This window comes from Delphinapterus leucas, chromosome 21 (genome assembly GCF_059928025.1).
Source record: "Delphinapterus leucas isolate spDelLeu-1000000601 "Yukka" chromosome 21, BTC_Dleu_Yukka2, whole genome shotgun sequence".
NCBI classification, from domain to species: Eukaryota; Metazoa; Chordata; class Mammalia; order Artiodactyla; family Monodontidae; genus Delphinapterus; species Delphinapterus leucas.
The window spans coordinates 34,697,867-34,717,911 of NC_143149.1; the positions used below are offsets into that span (position 1 = coordinate 34,697,867).

At 37.1% G+C, this 20,045-nt stretch overlaps 1 protein-coding gene across 4 annotated transcripts in view; it reads left to right on the plus strand.

Annotated features, from left to right (window-relative positions):
- PSD3 (pleckstrin and Sec7 domain containing 3) overlaps positions 1-20,045 on the plus strand; it is a 572,386-nt gene that overhangs the window by 437,367 nt on the left and 114,974 nt on the right. The gene's annotated exons all lie outside the window — the stretch shown is intronic.

Below are 20,045 nucleotides of genomic sequence, written 5' to 3' on the forward strand. Positions count from 1 at the left end.
AGCCTCTTAGATAGCCTCATCCACCAGAGGGCAGAGCAACACCCACCTCTACCCATCACCTGAGCAATACCCAGCTCTACCCACCACCAGTCCCTCCCATCAGGAAGGCTACACAATCCTCTTAGATAGCCACATCCACCAGAGGGAAGATAGCAGAAGCAAGAAGAACTACAATCCTGCAGCCTGTGGAAGGAAAACCACATTCACAGAAAGATAGACAGAAGGAAAAGGTAGAGGACTATGTACCAGATGAAGGAGCAAGATAAAACCCCAGAAAAACAACTAAATGAAGTGGAGATAGGCAACCTTCCAGAAAAAGACTTCAGAATAATGATAGTGAAGATGATCCAAGACCTCGTAAAAAGAATGGAGGCAAAGATCAAGAAGATGCAAGAAATGATTAACAAAGATCTAGAAGAATTGAAGAACAAACACCTAGAAGAATTAAAGAACAAACAGAGATGAACAGTACAATAACTGAAGTGAAAAATACACTAGAAGGAATCAATAGCAGAATAACTGAGGCAGAAGAACAGATAAGTGGCCTGGAGGACAGAATGGTGGAATTCACTGCTGCAGAACAGAATAAAGAAAAAAGAATGAAAGGAAATGAAGACAGCCTAAGAGACCTCTGGGACAACATTAAACGCACCAACATTCTCATTATAGGGGTCCCAGAAGGAGGACAGAGAGAGAGAAAGGACCTCAGAAAATATTCGAAGAGATTATAGTCGAAAACTTCCCTAATGGGGGAAAGGAAATAATCACCCAAGTTCAGGAAGTGCAGAGAATCCCAGGCAGGATAAACCGAAGGAGAAACACGCCAAGACACAGAGTAATCAAATTGACAAAAATTAAAGCCAAAGAAAAATTATTAAAAGCAACAAGGGAAAAATGACAAATAATATACAAAGAAATCCCCATAAGGTTAACAGCTGATCTTTCAACAGAAACTCTGCAAGCCAGAAGGGAGTGGAGGACATATTTAAAGTTCTGAAAGGGAAAAACCTACAACCAACATTAACCAGCAAGCATCTCATTCACATTCAACGGAGAAATTAAGAGCTTTACAAATAAGCCAAAGCTAAGAGAATTCAGCACCACCAAACCAGCCCTACAGCAAATGCTACAGGAACTTCTCTAAATGGGAAATACAAGAGAAGGAAAGGACCTACAAAAACAAACCCAAAGCAATTAAGAAAATGGTAATAGGAACATACATATTGATAACTACCTTAAATGTCAATGGATTAAATGCTCCAACCAAAAGACACAGGCTTGCTGAATGGATACAAAAACAAGACCCATATATATGCTGTCTACAAGAGACCCACTTCAGACCTAGGGACACATAGAGACTGAAAGTGAGGGGATGGAAAACCATATTCCATGCAAATGGAAATCAAAAGAAAGCTGGAGTAGCAATTCTCATATCAGATAAAATACACTTTAAAATAATGTTACAAGACACAAAGAAGGACGCTACATAATGATCAACGGATCAATCCAAGAAGATAAAACAATTATAAATATATATGCACCCAGCATAGGAGCACCTCAATAAATAAGGCAAATGCTAACAGCTATAAAAGAGGAAATCAACAGTAACACAATAATAGTGGGGGACTTTAACACCTCATTTACACCGATGGACAGAACATCCAGACAGAAAATTAATAAGGAAACACAAGCTTTAAATGACACCATAAACCAGATAGATTTAATTGATATTTATAGGACATTCCATTCGAAAACAGCAGATTACACATTTTTCTCAAGTGCACATGGAACATTCTCCAGGATAGATCACATCTTGGGTCACAAATCAAGCCTCAGTAAATTTAAGTAAATTGAAATCATATCAAGCATCTTTTCTGACCACAACACTATGAGATTAGAAATAAATTACATGGAGAAAAACGTAAAAAACGCAGCACATGGAGGCCAAACAATACATTACTTAATAACCAAGAGATCACTGAAGAAATCAAAGAGGAAATCAAAATATACCTGGAGACAAATGACAATGAAAACACAATGATCCAAAACTTATGAGATGCAGCAAAAGCAGTTCTAAGTCAAGCTTATAGCAATACAATCCTATCTCAAGAAACAAGAAAAATCTCAATCTGACCTTACACCTAAAAGAACTAGAGACAGAACAAACAAAACCCAAAGCTAGTAGAAGGAAAGAAATCATAAATATCAGAGCAGAAATAAATGTAATAGCTGGTTGTGAGGGCATCTCACCCTGTCGGCCGCAGCTGGTTGCAGCCTCCACCTTCTTTCAGCACTTCCAGAAGCAGCCTACTGGGAGGTGCCTCCTTAGGAGCCCCTTCTCTAAACCTCTGGACCCCACAACAGCCGGGTAGCAGCACTGTCTCCTCCATAGCCATGTGGCTGACAGTGTCTTGGTGGTCTGGCTGGGTGTCAGGCCTGTGCCTGTGCAGTGGGAGAGCCAAGTTCAGAACACTGGTCCACCAGAGACCTCCTGGCTCCACGTAATATCAGACAGCGAGAGCTCCCGGAGATCTCCATCTCAGTGCTAAGACCCAGCTGCACTCTACCACCAGCAAGGTACAGTGATGGACACCAAATGCCAAACAACTAGCAAAACAAGAACACAACCCCATCCATTAGCAGAGAGGCTGCCTAAAATCATAATAAGGTCACAGACACCCCAAACACACCACCAGACGCGGTCCTGCCCACCAGAAAGAGAAGAAGCAGCTTCATCCACCAGAATGCAGGCACCAGTCCCCTCCACCAGGAAGGCTACACAACCTGCTGAACCAACGTTAGCCACTGGGGCCAGACACCAAAACAACGGGAAGTACAAACCCACAGCCTGTGAAAAGGAGACCCCAAACACAGTAAGGTAAGCAAAATGAGAAGACAGAGAAACACAAAGCAGATGAAGGAGCAAGGAAAAAACCCACCAGACCAAATAAATGAAGAGGAAATAGGCAGTCTACCTGAAAAAGAATTCAGAATAATGTTAGTAAAGATGGTACAAAATTTGGAAATAGAATGGAGAAAATACAAGAAACGTTGAACAAGGGCCCAGAAGAACTAAAGAGCAAATAAACAATGATGAACAACACAATAAATGAAATCAAAACGTCTCTAGAAGGAATCAGTAGCAGAATAAATGAGGCACGGATAAGTGACCTGGAAGATAAAATAGTGGAAATAACTGCCGCAGAACAGGATACAGAAAAAAGAATGTAAAGAATTGAGGACAGTCTCAGAGACCTCTGGGATAACATTAAACCCACTAACATTTGAATTATAGAGCTCCTAGAAGAAGGACAAATAAAGAAAAGGACTGAGAAAATATTTGAAGAGATTATAGTTGAAAACTTCCCTATTATGGGAAAGGAAATGTTCAGTCAAGTCCAGGAAGTGCAGAGAGTCCCATACAGGATAAATCTAAGGAGAAACATGCCAAAACATTTACTAATCAAAAATTAAATAAAAAGAAAAAATATTAAAAACAGCAAGGGAAAAACCCAAAGTAACATACGAGGGAATCCCCATAAGGTTAACAGCTGATCTTTCAACAGAAAATCTCCAAGCCAGAAGGGAGTGGAAGGACATATTTAAAGTGATGAAAGGGAAAAACCTACCACCAAGATTACTCTACCCAGCAAGGTTCTCATTCAGATTCGACGGAAAAATTAAAAGCTTTACAGACAAGCAAAAGCTAAGAGAATTCATCCCCACCAATCCAGCTTTACAACAAATGATAAAGGAACTTCTTTAGGCAGGAAGCACAAGAAAAGGAAAACACCTACAATAACAAACCCAAAACAATTAAGAAAATGGTAATAGAAACATACATATAGATAACTACCTTAAATGTAAATGGACTAAATGTTCCAACCAAAAGACATAGATTGGCTGAATGGATAAAAAAACAAGACTCATATATACGCTGTCAACAAGAGACCCACTTCAGACCTGAGGACACATACAGAGTGAAAGGGGAAGGAAAAAGATATTCCATGCAAATGGAAATCAAAAGAAAGCTGGAGTAGCAATTCTCATATCAGACAAAATACACTTTAAAATAAAGACTATTACAGAAGGCAAAGAAGGACACTACATAATGATCAAGGGATCAATGCAAGAAAAAGATACAACAATTGTAAATACTTATGCACCCAACAAAGGAGCACCTCAGTACATAAGGCCAATGCTAACAGCCACAAAAGGGGAAATCGACAGTAACACAAACATATTAGGGGACTTTAACACCCCACTTTCACTAATGAACAGATCATCCAAAATGAAAATAAATAAGGAAACCCAACTCTTAAATGATATACTAAGCAAGATGGATTCATTTATATTTATGGGACATTCCATCAAAAAACAACAGAATACAGTTTCTTCTCAAGTGCTCCTGGAACATTCTCCAGGGTAGATCATATATTGGGTCACAAATCAAGTCTTGGTAAATTTAAGAAAATTGAAATCATATCAAATATCTTTTCAACCACAATGCTATGAGACTAGATATCAATTACTGGAAAAAAATCTGTAAAAAATACAAACACATGGAGGCTAAACAGTACACTAAGAAATAACCAAGAGATTACTGAAGAAATCAAACACGAAATCAAAAAATACCTAGAAACAGATGACAATGAAAACACGATGCCCCAAAACCTATGGGATGTAGCAAAAGCAGTTCAAACAGTTAAGGTTATAGCAATACAATCCTACCTCAGGAAACAAGAAACATCTCAAATAAACAACCTAACCTTATACCTAAAGCAATTAGAGAAAGAACAAAAAAACGCCACAGTTAACAGAAGGAAAGAAATCATAAAGATCAGATGAGAAATAAATGAAAAAGAAATGAAGGAAACAATAGCAAAGATCAATAAAACTAAAAGCTGGATCTTTGAGAAGATAAACAAAATTGTTAAACCATTAGCCAGACTCACCAGGAAAAAAAGGGAGAAGACGCAATAGAATTACAAATGAAAAGGGAGAAGTAACAACTCACTGCACAAATACAAAGGATCATGAGAGATTACTACAGTCAGCACTATGCCAATAAACTGGACAACCTGGAAGAAATGGACAAATTCTTAGAAAAGGACAACGTTCCGAGACTGAACCAGGAAGAAATAGAAAATATAACACACCAATCACAAGCAATGATATTGAGACTGTGATTCAAGATCTTCCAACAAACAAAAGCCCAATATCAGATGGCTTCATGAGCAATTTCTATCAAACATTTAGAGAGAGCTAACACCTACCCTTCTCAAACTCTTCCAGAATATAGCAGAGGGAGGAACACTCCCAAACTCAATATACGAGGCCACCATCACCCTGATACCAAAACCAGGCAAAGATATCACAACAAAAGAAAACTACAGGCCAATATCACTGATAAACATAGATGCAAAAACTCCTCAACAAAATACTAGCAAACAGAATCCAACAGCACATTAAAAGTATCATACACCATGAATAAGTGGGGTTTATCCCAGGAATGCAAGGATTACTCAATATACGCAAATCATTCAATGTGAAAAACCGTATAAAAAATTAAAGGAGAAAACCATATGATCATCTCAATAGATTCAGAAAAACCTTTCAACAAATTTCAACACCCACTTATGACAAAAAACGCTCCAAAAAGTAGGCATGCAGAGAACTTATCTCAACATAATAAAGGCCATATATGACAAACGCACAGCAACATAGTTATCAATGGTGAAAACTGAAACTATTTCCACTAATATCAGAAACAAGACAAGGTTGCCCACTCTCACCACTATTATTCAACATAGTTTTGGAAGTTTTAGCCACAGCGATCAGAGAAGAAAAAGAAATGAAAGGAATCCAAATTGGAAAAGAAGAAGTCGAGCTGTCACTGTTTGCAGATGACATGATACTCTACATAGAGAATCCTAAAGACGCTACCAGAAAACTACTAGAGCTAATCAATGAATTTGGTAAAGTACCAGGATACAAAATTAATGCACAGAAATTTCTGGCATTCCTATACACTAATGATGAAAAATCGAAAAGTGAAAATAAAACACTCCCATTTACCATTGCAACAAAAAGAATAAAATATCTAGGAATAAACCTACCTAAGGAGACAAAAGACATGTATGCAGAAAATTTTAAGACACTGATGAAAGAAATTAAAGATGATACAAATAGATGGAGAAATATACCATGTTCTTGGATTGGAAGAATCAACATTGTGAAAATGACTCTACTACCCAAAGCACTCTACAGATTCAGTGCAATCCCTATCAAACTACCACTGGCATTTTTCACAGAACTAGAACAAAAAATTTCACAATTTGTATGGAAACACAAAAGACCCTGAGTAGTCAAAGCAATCTTGAGAAAGAAAAACGGAGCTGGAGGAATCAGGCTCCTGGACTTCAGAGTAAACTACAAAGCTACAGTAATCAAGACAGTATGGTACTGGCACAAAAACAGAAATATACATCAATGGAACAGGACAGAAAGGCCAGAAATAAACCCACGCCCATATGGTCACCTTATCTTTGATAAAGGAGGCAAGAATATACAGTGGAGAAAAGACAGCCTCTTCAATAAGTGGTGCTGGGAAAATTGGACAGGTACATGTAAAATTATGAAATTAGAACACTCCCTAACACCATACACAAAAATAAACTCAAAATGGATTAAAGACCTAAATGTAAGGCCAGACACTATCAAACTCTTAGAGGAAAACATAGGCAGAACACTCTGTGACATAAATCACAGCAAGATCCTTTTTGACCCACCTCCTAGAGAAATGGAAATAAAAACAAAAGTAAATAAATGGGACCTAATGAAGCTTCAAAGCTTTTGCACAGCAAAGGAAACCATGAACAAGATGAAAAGACAACCCTCAGAATCGGAGAAAATATTTGCAAGTGAAACAACTGACAAAGGATTAATCTCCAAGATTTACAAGCTGCTCATGCAGCTCAATACCAAAAAAACAAACAACCCAATCCAAAAATGGGCAGAAGACCTAAATAGACATTTCTCCAAAGAAGATATACAGATTGCCAACAAATACATGAAAGAATGCTCAACATCATTAATCATTAGAGAAATGCAAATCAAAACTACAATGAGATATCATCTCACACCGGTCAGAATGGCCATCTTCAAAAAATCTAGAAACAATAAGTGCTGGAGAGGGTGTGGAGAAAAGGGAACACTCTGGCACTACTGGTGGGAATGTAAATTGATACAGCCACTATGGACAACAGTATGGAGGTTCCTTAAAAATCTACAAATAGAACTACCATACGACCCAGCAATCCCACTACTGGGCATATACCCTGAGAAAACCATAATTCAAAAAGAGTCATGTACCAAAATGTTCATTGCAGCTCTATTTACAATAGCCAGGAGATGGAAGCAACCTAAGTGTCCATCATTGGGTGAATGGATAAAGATGTGGCACATATATACAATGGAATATTATTCAGCCATAAAAAGAAACGAAATTGAGATGTTTGTAGTGAGGTGGATGGACCTAGAGTCTGTCATACAGAGCAAAGTGAGTCAGAGAGAGAAAAACAAGTACCATATGCTAACACATATATATGGAACCTAAGGGAAAAAAAGGTCATGAAGAAGCTAGGAGTAAGACGGGAATAAAGACACAGACCTATTAGAGGTTGAACTTGAGGATATGGGGAGGGGGAAGGGTAAGCTGTAACAAAGTGAGAGAGTGCCATGGACATATATACACTACCAAACGTAAAATAGCTGGTAGGAAGCAGCTGCATAGCACAGGGAGATCAGCTCGGTGGTTTGTGACCACCTAGAGGGGTGGGATAGGGAGGGTGGGAGGGAGGGAGACACAAGAGGGAAGAGATATGGGAACATATGTATATGTATAACTGATTCACTTTGTTATAAAGCAGAAACTAACACACTATTGTAGGGCAATTATACTCCAATAGAGATGTTTAAAAAAAAGAATGTAAATGGAAACTTGATAATTGATGGTGGAGTTATAAAAATAACATATGCCATACAACCACATAAAACAGAACGGTGTCATTATGAAGAGCTTTAAAAATCTTTCAGAAAAAAGACAAGAATGTCCACTCTTGCCACTATTATTCAACATCATTTTGGAAGTTTTAACCACAGCAATCAGAGAAGAAAAAGAAATAAAAGGAATTCAAGTTGGAAAAGAAGAAGTAATGGTGTCACTCTTTGCAGATGACATGATACTCTACATAGAGAATCCTAAAGATGCTTCCAGAAAACTACTAGAGGTAATCAATGAAGTTGTTAAAGTATCAGGATACAAAATTAATGCACAGAAATCTCTTGCATTCTTATACACTAATGATGAAAATTTTGAAAGAGAAATTAAGGAAACACTCCCATTTACCATTGCAACATAAAGAATAAAATACCTAGGAATAAACCTACATAAAAAGACAAAAGACCTGTATCCAGAAAACCATAAGACACTGATGAAAGTAATTAAAGATGTTAAAAACAGATGGAGAGGTATACCATGTTCTTGGACTGGAAGAATCAACACTGTGAAAATGACTATACTACCCAATGCAATCTACAGATTCAAGGCAATCTCTATCAAACCACCAATGGCATTTTTCACACAACTAGAACAAAAAATTTCACAATTTGTATGGAAACACAAAAGACCCTGAGTAGTCAAAGCAATCTTGAGAAAGAAAAATGGAGCTGGAGGAATCAGGCTCCTGGACTTCAGAGTAAACTACAAAGCTACAGTAAACAAGACAGTATGTTACTAGAACAAAAACAGAAATATAGATCAATGGAACAGGATAGAAAGCCCAGCGATAAACCCAGGCACTTATGGTCAGCTTATTTTTGATAAAGGAGACAAGAATATACAGTGGAGGAAATACAGCCTCTTCAATAAGTGGTCCTGGGAAAACTGGACAGCTATGTGTAAAAGAATGAAATTAGAACACTCCCTAACTCCATACACAACAATAAACTCCAAATGGATTAAAGACCTAAGTGTAAGGCAAGACACTATAAAATGCTTAGAAGAAAACATAGGCTGAACATTCTATGACATAAATCACAGCAAGATCCTTTTTGACCCACCTCCTAGAGAACTGGAAATAAAATCAAAAGTAAACTAAAGGGACCTAATGAAACGTAAAAGCTTCTGCACAGCAAATGAAAACATAAACAAGACAAAAGGACAGCCCTCAGAATGTGAGAATGTATTTGCAAATGAAGCAACTGACAGAGGATTAATCTCCAGAATTTACAAGCAGCTCATGAAGCTCAATGTCAAAAAAACAACCCAATCCAAAAATGGGCAGAAGACCTAAATAGACATTTCTCCAAAGAAGGTATACAGATTGCCAGGAACACATAAAGTATGCTCAGCATCACTAATCATTAGAGAAATGCAAATCAAAACTACAATGAGATATCACCTTACACTGTTTAGAATGGCCATCATCAAAAAATCTACAAACAATAAATGCTAGAGAGGATGTGGAAAAAATGGAACTCTCTTGCACTGTTGGTGGGAATGTAAATTGATACAGCCACTATGGAGAACAGTATGGAGGTTCCTTAAAAACTGAAAATACAAGTACCATATGACCCAGCAATCCCACTACTGGGCATATACCCTGAGCAAACCATAATTCAAAAGGAGTCATGTAGGGGCTTCCCTGGTGGCGCAGTGGTTGAGAGTCTGCCTGCTGATGCAGGGGACACGGGTTCGTGCCCCGGTCTGGGAAGATCCCACATGCCGCGGAGCAGCTGGGCCCGTGAGCCATGGCCACTGAGCCTGCGCGTCTGGAGCCTGTGCTCCGCAATGGGAGAGACCACAACAGTGAGAGGCCCGCATACCGCAAAAAAAAAAAAAAAAAAGAGTCATGTAGCCCAGTGTTCATTGCAGTTGTATTTACAGTAGCCTGGACCTGGAAGCAGTCTAAGTGTCCATTGGCAGATGAATGGATCAATAGGATGTGGCACATATACCCAGTGGAATAATAGTCATAAAAAGAAACGATATTAATTATTTGTAGTGAGGTACTGGACCTAGACTCTGTCATACAGAATGAAATAACTCAGTAAGAGAAAAACAAATACCGTATGCTAACACATATATATGGAATCTTAAAAAAATTGTTCTGAAGAACCTAGTGGCAGGACAGGAATAAACACGCAAATGTAGAGAATGAACTTTAGGACATGGGGAGTGGGAAGGGTAAGCAGGGAAGAAGTGAGAGAGTGACATGGACATATGTACCCTACCAAAGGTGAAATAGATAGCTAGTGGGAAGCAGCCACATAGCACAGGGAGATCAGCTTGGTGCTTTGTGACCACCTGGATGGGTGGGATAGGAAGGGTGAGAGGGAGATGCAAGAGGGAGGAGATAGTGGGATATATGTATAGCTGATTCATTTTGTTATAAAGCAGAAACTAACACACCATTGTAAGGGAGTTATACTCCAATAAATATGTTACAAAACAAATGAAGTTCAAATGTAGAAAACAATAGCAAAGATGAATAAAACTAAAAGCCAGTTCTTTTAGCAGATAAACAAAGTTGATAAACCTTTACCCAGATTCATCAAGGTAAAAAGGGAGAAGACTCCAATCAACAGAGTTAGAAATGAAAAAGGAGAAGTTACAACTGACACTGAAGAAATACAAAGGATCATAAGAGACTACTACAAGCAACTATATGCCAAAAAAATGGACAACCTGGAAGAAATGGGCAAATTCTTAGAAACGTATAACCTTCCAAGGCTGAACCAGGAAGAAGTAGAAAATATGAACAGACCAAACAGAAGTAATGACATTGAAACTGTGATTAAAAATCTTCCAACAAGCAGAAGTCCAGGAACAGATAGGTTCACAGGTGAATTCTATCAAACATTTAGAGAAGAGCTAACACCCATCTTTCTCAAACTGTTCCAAAAAATTGCAGTGGGAGGAACACTCCCAAACTCATTCTATGAGGCCACCATCACCCTGAAACCAAAACCAGACTACAAAAAAGGAAAATAACAGATCAATATCATTGATGAATATAGATGCAAAAATCCTCAAAAAAATACTAGCAAACAGAATTCATCACCACATTAAAAGGATGAGACACCATGATCAAGTGGGATTTATCCCAGGGATAAGGATTCTTCAATATACACAAATCAATCAATGTGATACCCATCTTAACAAATTAAACAATAAAAAGCATATGATCATTTCAGTAGATTCCAAAAAAGCTTTTGACAAAATTCAACACCCATTTATGATAAAAACTCTCCAGAAAGTGGGCATAGAGGGCACCTACCTCAACATAATAAAGGCCATATATGACAAACCCACAGCAAACATCATTCTCAGTGGTGAAAAACTGAAAGCATTTCCTCTAAGATCAGGAACAATACAAGAATGTCCACCCTCGCCACTAGTATTCAACATCGTTTTGGAAGTACTAGCCACAGCAATCAGAGAAGAAAAAGAAATAAAATGAATACAAATTGGAAAAGAAGAAGGAAAACTGTCACTGTTTGCAGATGACATGGTGCTATACATAGAGAATCCTAACGATGCCACCAGAAAGATACTAGAGCTAATCAATGAATTTTGTAAAGTTGCAGGATACAAAATTAATGCACAGAAATCTCTTGCATTCCTATACACTAATGGTGAAAAATCAGAAGGAGAAATTAAGGAGACACTCCCATTTACCATTGCAACATAAAGAATAAAATACCTAGGAATAAAACTACCTAAGGGGGTAAAAGACCTGTCCTCAGAAAACTATAAGACACTGATGAAAGAAATCAAAGATGACACGAACGGATGGAGATATATATACCATGTTCTTGGAATGGAAGAATCAATATTGTGAAAATGACTATACTATCCAAAGCAGTCTACAGATTTAGTGCAATCCCTATCAAATTACCTATTGCATTTTGTACAGAACTAGCACAAGAAATCTTAAAATTTGAATGGAGACACAAAAGACCCCAAATAGTGAAAGCAATCTTGAGGGAAAACACAGAGGTGGCGGAAGCAGACTCCCTGATTTCATACTATACTACCAAGCTATAGTAATCAAGACAATATGGTACTGGCACAAAAACAGAAATATAGATCAATGGAACAGGATAGAAGGCCCAGAGATAAACCCACACACCTATGGTCAACTGATCTATGACAAAGGAGGCAAGGAAATATAGTCAAGAAAAGACAGTGTCTTCAATAACTGGTGCTGGGAAAACTGGACAGCTACATGTAAAAGAATGAAATTAGAACACTCCTTAACACCATACACAAAAATATTCTCCAAATGGATTAAAGACCGAAATGTAAAGCCATGCACTATAAAACTCTTAGAGGAAAACATAGGCAGAACACTCTGACGTATATCACAGCAAGACCTTTTTTGACTCACCTCCTAGAGTAGTGGAAATAAAAACAAAAATAAATGGGACCTAATGAAGCTCAAAGCTTCTGCACAGCAAAGGAAACTATAAACAAGATGAAAAGACAATGCTCAGAAAATATTTGCAAACAAATCAATGGACAACGGGTAATCTCCAAAATATGTAAATAGCTTATGCAGCTCAACATTAAAAAAACAAACAACCCAATTAGAAGATGGGCAGAAGACCTAAATAGACATTTCTCTAAAAAAGACATACAGATGGCCAAGAGGCACATGAAAAGCTGCTCAACATCACTAATTATTAAAGAAATGCAATTCAAACCTACAATGAGTTATCACCTCACACCTTTTAGAATGGGCATCATCAGAAAATCTACAAACAACAAATGCTGGAGAGGGTGTGGAGAAAAGAGAACCCTGTTGCACTGTTGGTGGGAATGTAAATTGATACAACCACTATGGAAAACAGTATGGAGATTCCTTAAAAAACTAAACATAGTACTACCATATGACCCAACAATCCCACTACTAGGCATATACCCTGAGAAAACCATAATTCAAAAGGAGACATGTACCACAGTGTTCATTGAAGCACTATTTACAATAGCCAGGTCATGGAAGCAACCTAAATGCCCATAGACAGATGAATGGATAAAGAAGACATGATACATATATACAATGGAATATTACTCAGCCATAAGAAAGAACAAAATTGGGTCATTTGTAGAGATGTGGATGGACCTAGAGCCTGTCATACAGGGTGAAGTAAGTCAGAAAGTGACAAACAAATATCGTATATTAACATATATACATGGAATCTGAAAAAATGGTACAGACTGGTTTGCAAGGTGGAAATAGAGATACAGATGTAGAGAACAAACGTATGGACGCCAAAGGGGGAAACTGGGTGGGGGGATGAATTGGGAGATTGGGATTGACATATATATGCTAATATGTATAAAATAGATAAGTAATAAGAACCTGCTGTATAAAATAAAATAAAATTCAAAAAAAACAGCAGTTGTTTTCTGTTCTTTGTGGAATTCCAGTGAAATATAAGACTCCAGTGGACTTGCATGGTTCCTTATCTATCTCTTTCGTTTAGAAATAAAAGCACACCTGTCATAAGTAACATAGGATATAGGAAATTTGTGATTTACAGTTGATCTTTAGAAAGAACAGAGAAATAGAAAGATTATCTTCTGATAGCACCAAAGCTTTTGTTCTCCAAATAGACTGCATCTTAAGCTGTGGACTTTGACCACCCAGTGACTCATACATGATTACACAGTGGACAGATTAAAGAATGTTTTGGGGAATTCTGTAGGTTGTAAGATGTTAAGATGTCTGGAATCTCAGTAGCATATACTATTCTGTTTTTGTTTTTTTATTTTGTGGTACGCGGGCCTCTCACCGCTGTAGCCTCTCCCACTGCGGAGCAAGGCTCTGGACACACAGGCCCAGCAGCCATGGCTCATGGACCCAGCCGCTCCGCGGCATGTGGGATCCTCCCTGACTGGGGCACGAACCCGTGTCCCCTGCATCGGCAGGCGGACTCCCAACCACTGCGCCACCAGGGAAGCCCTACACTGTGCTACTTAATGACACAATAAAAAATAAATTGAATTTAAGTGTAAGGTGACATGGTCATTTCATTAACCTTTGTAATTTGAAGAATACTTGTTTCTCAGGATTTAATATTTTCAGCCCTCACTTATTGTCAGGGTTTTAGTGAGCTGTACTTTGTTGAACATTTCTCCAATTATTCTTCTTCTATTTTTGTCTTTGGTTTTAATATGTCTTAGAATATACAAGCCTCTCTAACAACAGCCTTTCTAAAAGAAATATGATGCATGCCACATATGTAATTTAAAAATGTTTAGTTGCTACATCATCAAAGTTTAAAAATGGTAAAATTAATTTTACAAAGTATTTTTAACTTATCCCAGTTTATCCAGAATATTATCATTTCAATATGTATTTGGTAGAAAAATTATTGGAGTATTTTCCTTTTTTGTACTGTCTTTTGAAATATGGTGTGTATTTTTAAAATTTATTGTACATCTCAATTTGGACTACCCACATTTTAAGTTCTCAGTAGCCATATGTAGCCAGTGGCTACCATGTTAGACACTGTAACTGTACTTCTTTTGCCTGATGTTTATATAGAGAAAAATAATTTCATCCCCAAAACTCAGCAGAACGTTTTAAACAAACCAGTATAGAGACTCAAATAAAGAGGACTCAGATAAATTAGAAATGAAATGGGAGACATTTAACTTATTCCACAGAAATACAAAGGATCATAAGAGACTATTATATGACAACAAATTGGACAAAGTAGAAGAAAAGGATAAATTCCTAGAAACATACAACCTACAAGGAGTGAATCATGAAAAAAAAAAAAAAAACCTGGAAAACTGATGAGACCAATTACTAGTAACTACTTGGACAGGTATTTGATTACTGATTAAATAAATAAAACAAAAAATAAAAGTCCAAGACCAGATGGCTTCATTGATGAATTCTAGCAAACATTCAAAGAAGAATGAATGCCAATCCTTAATCTATCCATACAATGAAAAGGAGTGATTCTGCCAAACTCATTCTACGAGGCCACCACCACCCCGATGCCAACGCTAGACAAGGATGCTTCAAGGAAGGAACATCACAGGCCAGTAACACTGATGAACATAGATGCAAACAGTCCTCAACAACATACTAGCAAACAGAGTCCAACAGCACATTAAAAGCATCATACATCAAGATCAAGTGTGATTTATTCCAGGGATGCAGGGGTGGTTCAACATCTGTAAATCTATAAATGTGGTACACCACATTAAGAAAATGAAGGATAAAAATATAATCACAACAGATGCAGAAAAAGCATTTGACAAAATTCAACATCCATTTGTAATAAAGACTCTCAAAAAATTGAGTATAGAGGAAATGTACCTTAACATTAATAAAAGCCATATGTGACAAGCCCACAGCAAACACCATATACTCAACCTTGAAAAGCATTTCCTCTAAAATCAAGAACAGTATAAGGATGACGTGGCAATTAGGCAAGAAAAATAAAAGGCATCTAAATTGAAAAGGAAGAAGTAAAATTGTCTTTATTTGCAGGTGAAATGATACTATATGTAGAAAACCCTAAATAGTCCACCAAAAAACTATTAATAAATGAAGTGCACAATATAAAATCAATATACAAAAATCAGTTACATTTCCGTATACCAACAATGAACTGTCAGAAATAGAAATTAAGAAAACAATCATTTTTACAATAACATCAAAAACAACAAAATACTTAGGAATAAATTTGACCAAGGAGGTCAAAGGTCTATACACTGAAATCTATAAGACATTTTAAAGGCCTATACACTGAAATCTATAAACATTGATTAAGAAATTGAAGAGGACACAAATGAACAACATTCTGTGCTAATGGATTTGAATAATTAGTATTGTTAAATGTTCATAATACTCAATGCAATCTAAAGATTCAGTGCAATCCTTACAAAATTCCAATGGCATTTTTCACAGGAATAGAACAATGCTAAAATTTGCATGGAACCGCAAAAGACCTCAAATAGCCAAAGCAGTCTTGAGAAAGAAGAACAAAGCTGGATGCATCACAATTCCTTTCAAACAATAAAATAAACAAAACAGTATGGTATTGACATAAAAACAGACACATAAGTCAGTGGAACCCAATAGCCCAGAAATTAACTCATACAAGGCAGCTAAGAATGTACAAGAGAAAGAATTGTCCCTTCAATAAATGGTGTTAGGAAAATTGATAATTTACATGCGAAAGAACAAAAGTGGACCTCATCTTACACCAAACACAAAAGTCAACTCAAAATGTATTAAAGCCTTGAACATAACACCTGAAACCATAAAACTAGAAGAAAACATAGGGAGGAAACTTCTTGACATTGGTCTTGACAGTGATTTTTTTTGATTCGGCAACAAAAGCAAAAGTGGGTCTAAGTTAAACTAAAAAGCTCTGCACAGAAAAGGAAACCGTCAACAAAATGAAAAGGCAACTATGGAGTAAGAGAAAATTTTTGCAAATCGTATATCTGACAGGGGGTTGATATCCAAAATATACAGTGAATTCCCACAGTTCATTAGCATAAAATCAAATAACTCAGTTTAAAAATTTGGAAAGGACCTAAGTAGACATTTTTTTCTAAAGAGACATAAAAGAGGTCAACAGGTATATGAAAAGGTGGTCAACATCACAAATCATGGAAATGCAAATCAAAACCACCTGAGATATCACCTCATACCTGTTAGGATGTCTATTATCAAAGAGACAAGAGGTTGCAAATGCTGGCAAGGATGTGAAGAAAAGGGAACCCTGGTGCACTGTTGGTGGAAATGTAGAGTGGTACAGCCACTATGCAAAACATTATGGATGTTCCTCAAAAACTTAAAAATAAAGCTACCATATGTTCCAGCGATCCTACTTTTGAATATGTAGCCAAAGAAAAGAAATAATTATTTCAGAGTTATCTGTACTCCTATGTTCAGAGCAGCATCATTTACAATAGCCAAATACAGCCTAAAGTCCATCTGTGGATGAATGGATAAAGAAGATATGATACACACACACACACACACACACACACACACACATATACACACACACTGGTATACTATGCAGCCCTAAAATAAGAAAGAAATCCTGTCATTTTTGATAACATGGATGAACCTGGAGGGCATTATGCTAAGTGAAATAGATCAGATAAAGATAAATACCATATAGAATCACTTATATGTGGATTTTTTTAAAAAAGTCTAACTTACTGAAACAGAGTAGAAAAGTGGTTGCCAGGGCATATGGTGTGGGGGAAATAGGGAGAGTTTGTTCAGAGGGTACAAACTTGCAGCTGCAAGACTAATAAGGTCTGAAGAAATAATGTAAAACATGGTGACTACAGTTGATAGCAGTGCATTGTATAACTGGAATTTACTAAGAGAGAAAAACTTAAATTTCTTACCAAAAATAAATATATAAATAAATATGTGAGGTGTTGGATTTGTTAACTCAATGTTGGGGAACCTTTCATGATGTATGTGTATATCAAATCATCAGGTTGTACACTTAAAATACCTTACAATAAATAAATCAATTTTACCTCAATAAAGCTGGAGGTGTGGGGTAGGGGAAAGTAAATGCATAAATAAACTAGTATGTCCATAAAATAAAATAGTACTCAGCGATGAAAGTGAACAAACTATTGATTCTCACAACAATATGGATGAATCTTAAATATGTTTTGCCAAGTAAAATAAACCATTTATGTGACATTTTGAGAATGGCAAAACTATTGGGAAGGAAGGGAGATAAATAGTTTCCAGGAATTGGTCAGGGAGAGGAATTGACTAAAAGAAGGCAGCAGAAGGAATTTGGGGGTGACAGAACTGTTCTGTTTGATATTGTGATGGTAGATACATGATGCATTATGTATTCCCATAGAATTGTACATCTCAAGGAGTACATTTTGTGTATGTACATTTCTTAAATATCAGCCACAGTATGGGGAATGCAAGATATATTTCAGACTGTGTGAAATTAATTTGTTTTCCAAATGAATTGCATAACCGTTGTTATATATAACAAACAACCTGTTGTTTACTCGGGTTGAACATATAAATAAATAAATATATTGTAGGTAAGAAAGCCAGTTTTCTCACTGTTGAAGAAGTACAAATAAGCAAAAGGCAAAGGCTAGAATGAATTTTGTCTTGCTGGCTTGGGTTGGAGATAACAGTATGAGCTCATGGGAAGGGAGGGAGGATAGCTGGACCATATATATATATATGCAATATCTATGTATTTCCCTAGGTGTGTCTGTTGAGAAGGCCTAGAGGCAGTGAGCACACCTAGCACCTGGATTTGGTTTCTAAATACCATTCTCCAATAAATAGAACTGGAACTCCTTGTAGAGTAGTTGCTTCCAGGGCTGAGACAAGGAAAATACAAGATGAGCTTGGAGGTAGCATCTTGTGGTACCTGAAAGAAAGTAAATACTTACAAAACAAAAAGGAAAAAGGATGAGGCATGATGAAAGGACACAGAAGCCTACTTGATAGGACTCCCAATGACCAAAGCTGGAAAAATTTGAAGAACAAATTAAATAATGGTAGTGTTTGATTACAATCCAAATAATAAAATAAATATCCATGTGTCCATACTTACAGAAGAATACAATGAATAATGTAGAAGAAATTAGGGAAATTAAAAAAATCACCATTAAATCACTACAGTATAATTGTCTTAGTCAGAATACACAGATGAATGCTAAAATTGGTGAATATCTCCCCCAAATCATTTGCAAAGGAAAATAGTAACTTTACAGTATAGAAACTTGACAGAAACCACCTTAACCAAATGATCCAGGTGCATCTCACTAATAATAAAACACATACCTCCTGACCTGGTGTACTGAGAGGGTGTATCACCCATGGTATCCTTCCCGAGAATGTATAACCTCAATCTAATGATGAGAAGACATCAAACGAACCTACAGAATCACTGGCTAGTACTTTCTAGCTCATGAAGGACAAGTAAAGGCTTAAAAGTTGTCACTGTCTGGAGGCGACTAAAGAGCCATGACAGCCAAGTGCACTGTGGGGTCATGGATAGGATTCTGGAAAAGAAAAAAAATTAGTTAAAAAAAAATGGGTGAAATCTGAATAAAGTCTGAAGTTTACTTCTTAGTATTGTATTGTTAATTTCTTAATTTTGACACTCTTATTATGGTTATATAAGATGTTAACATTGGGGGTAATTTCCTGGCAGTCCAGTGGTTAGTACTCTGCACTTCCACTGCAGGGGCCCCAGGTTTGATCAGAACTAAGATCCCACATGCCACGTGACATGGCCAAAAGAAAATAAAAGTTGTTTACATTGGGGAAACTGGATGATGAGCATGAGGGGATTCTGTACTATCTTTGCAAATCCAAAATTATCTAAATATAAAATTAAAAATAAGGTGTAGTTGCCTGAGTTCAGTGTTATTTTCATATATCTCACAATTATTTATAAAATACCAATGGGGAAAAATGTCTGTTTTACTCTGATAACCAGATAAACACTTTTTTTGTTGTTGTTGTTGTACGCGGGCCTCTCACTGTTGTGGCCTCTCCCGTTGCGGAGCACAGGCTCCGGACACGCAGGCTCAGCGGCCATGGCTCACGGGCCCAGCCTCTCCATGGCATGTGGAATCTTCCCGGACAGGGGCACGAACCCACGTCCCCTGCATCAGCAGACAGACTCTCAACCACTGCACCACCAGGGAAGCCCCCAAATAAACACTTTTGATGATTGTTAAGCTTGTGGTTTATTTTAAATATATTTTGGTGGTGGTTATTTTGGTTTAAGTTTTATAAAAAGATTCAGTATTCAAAGCTTAATAAACAATGAAACCAGAGATGATTCAGGACATTAAAACTGGAGAACTAAGACAAATGCTCTTATTCTGGTTATGTGTTTTCCAGCAGTATATCAGAGCTTATTAGCTTTCTTCTAATCTTCCCCACTCTTTATTAGCTGAATGTGACCACCTCCTTCATACT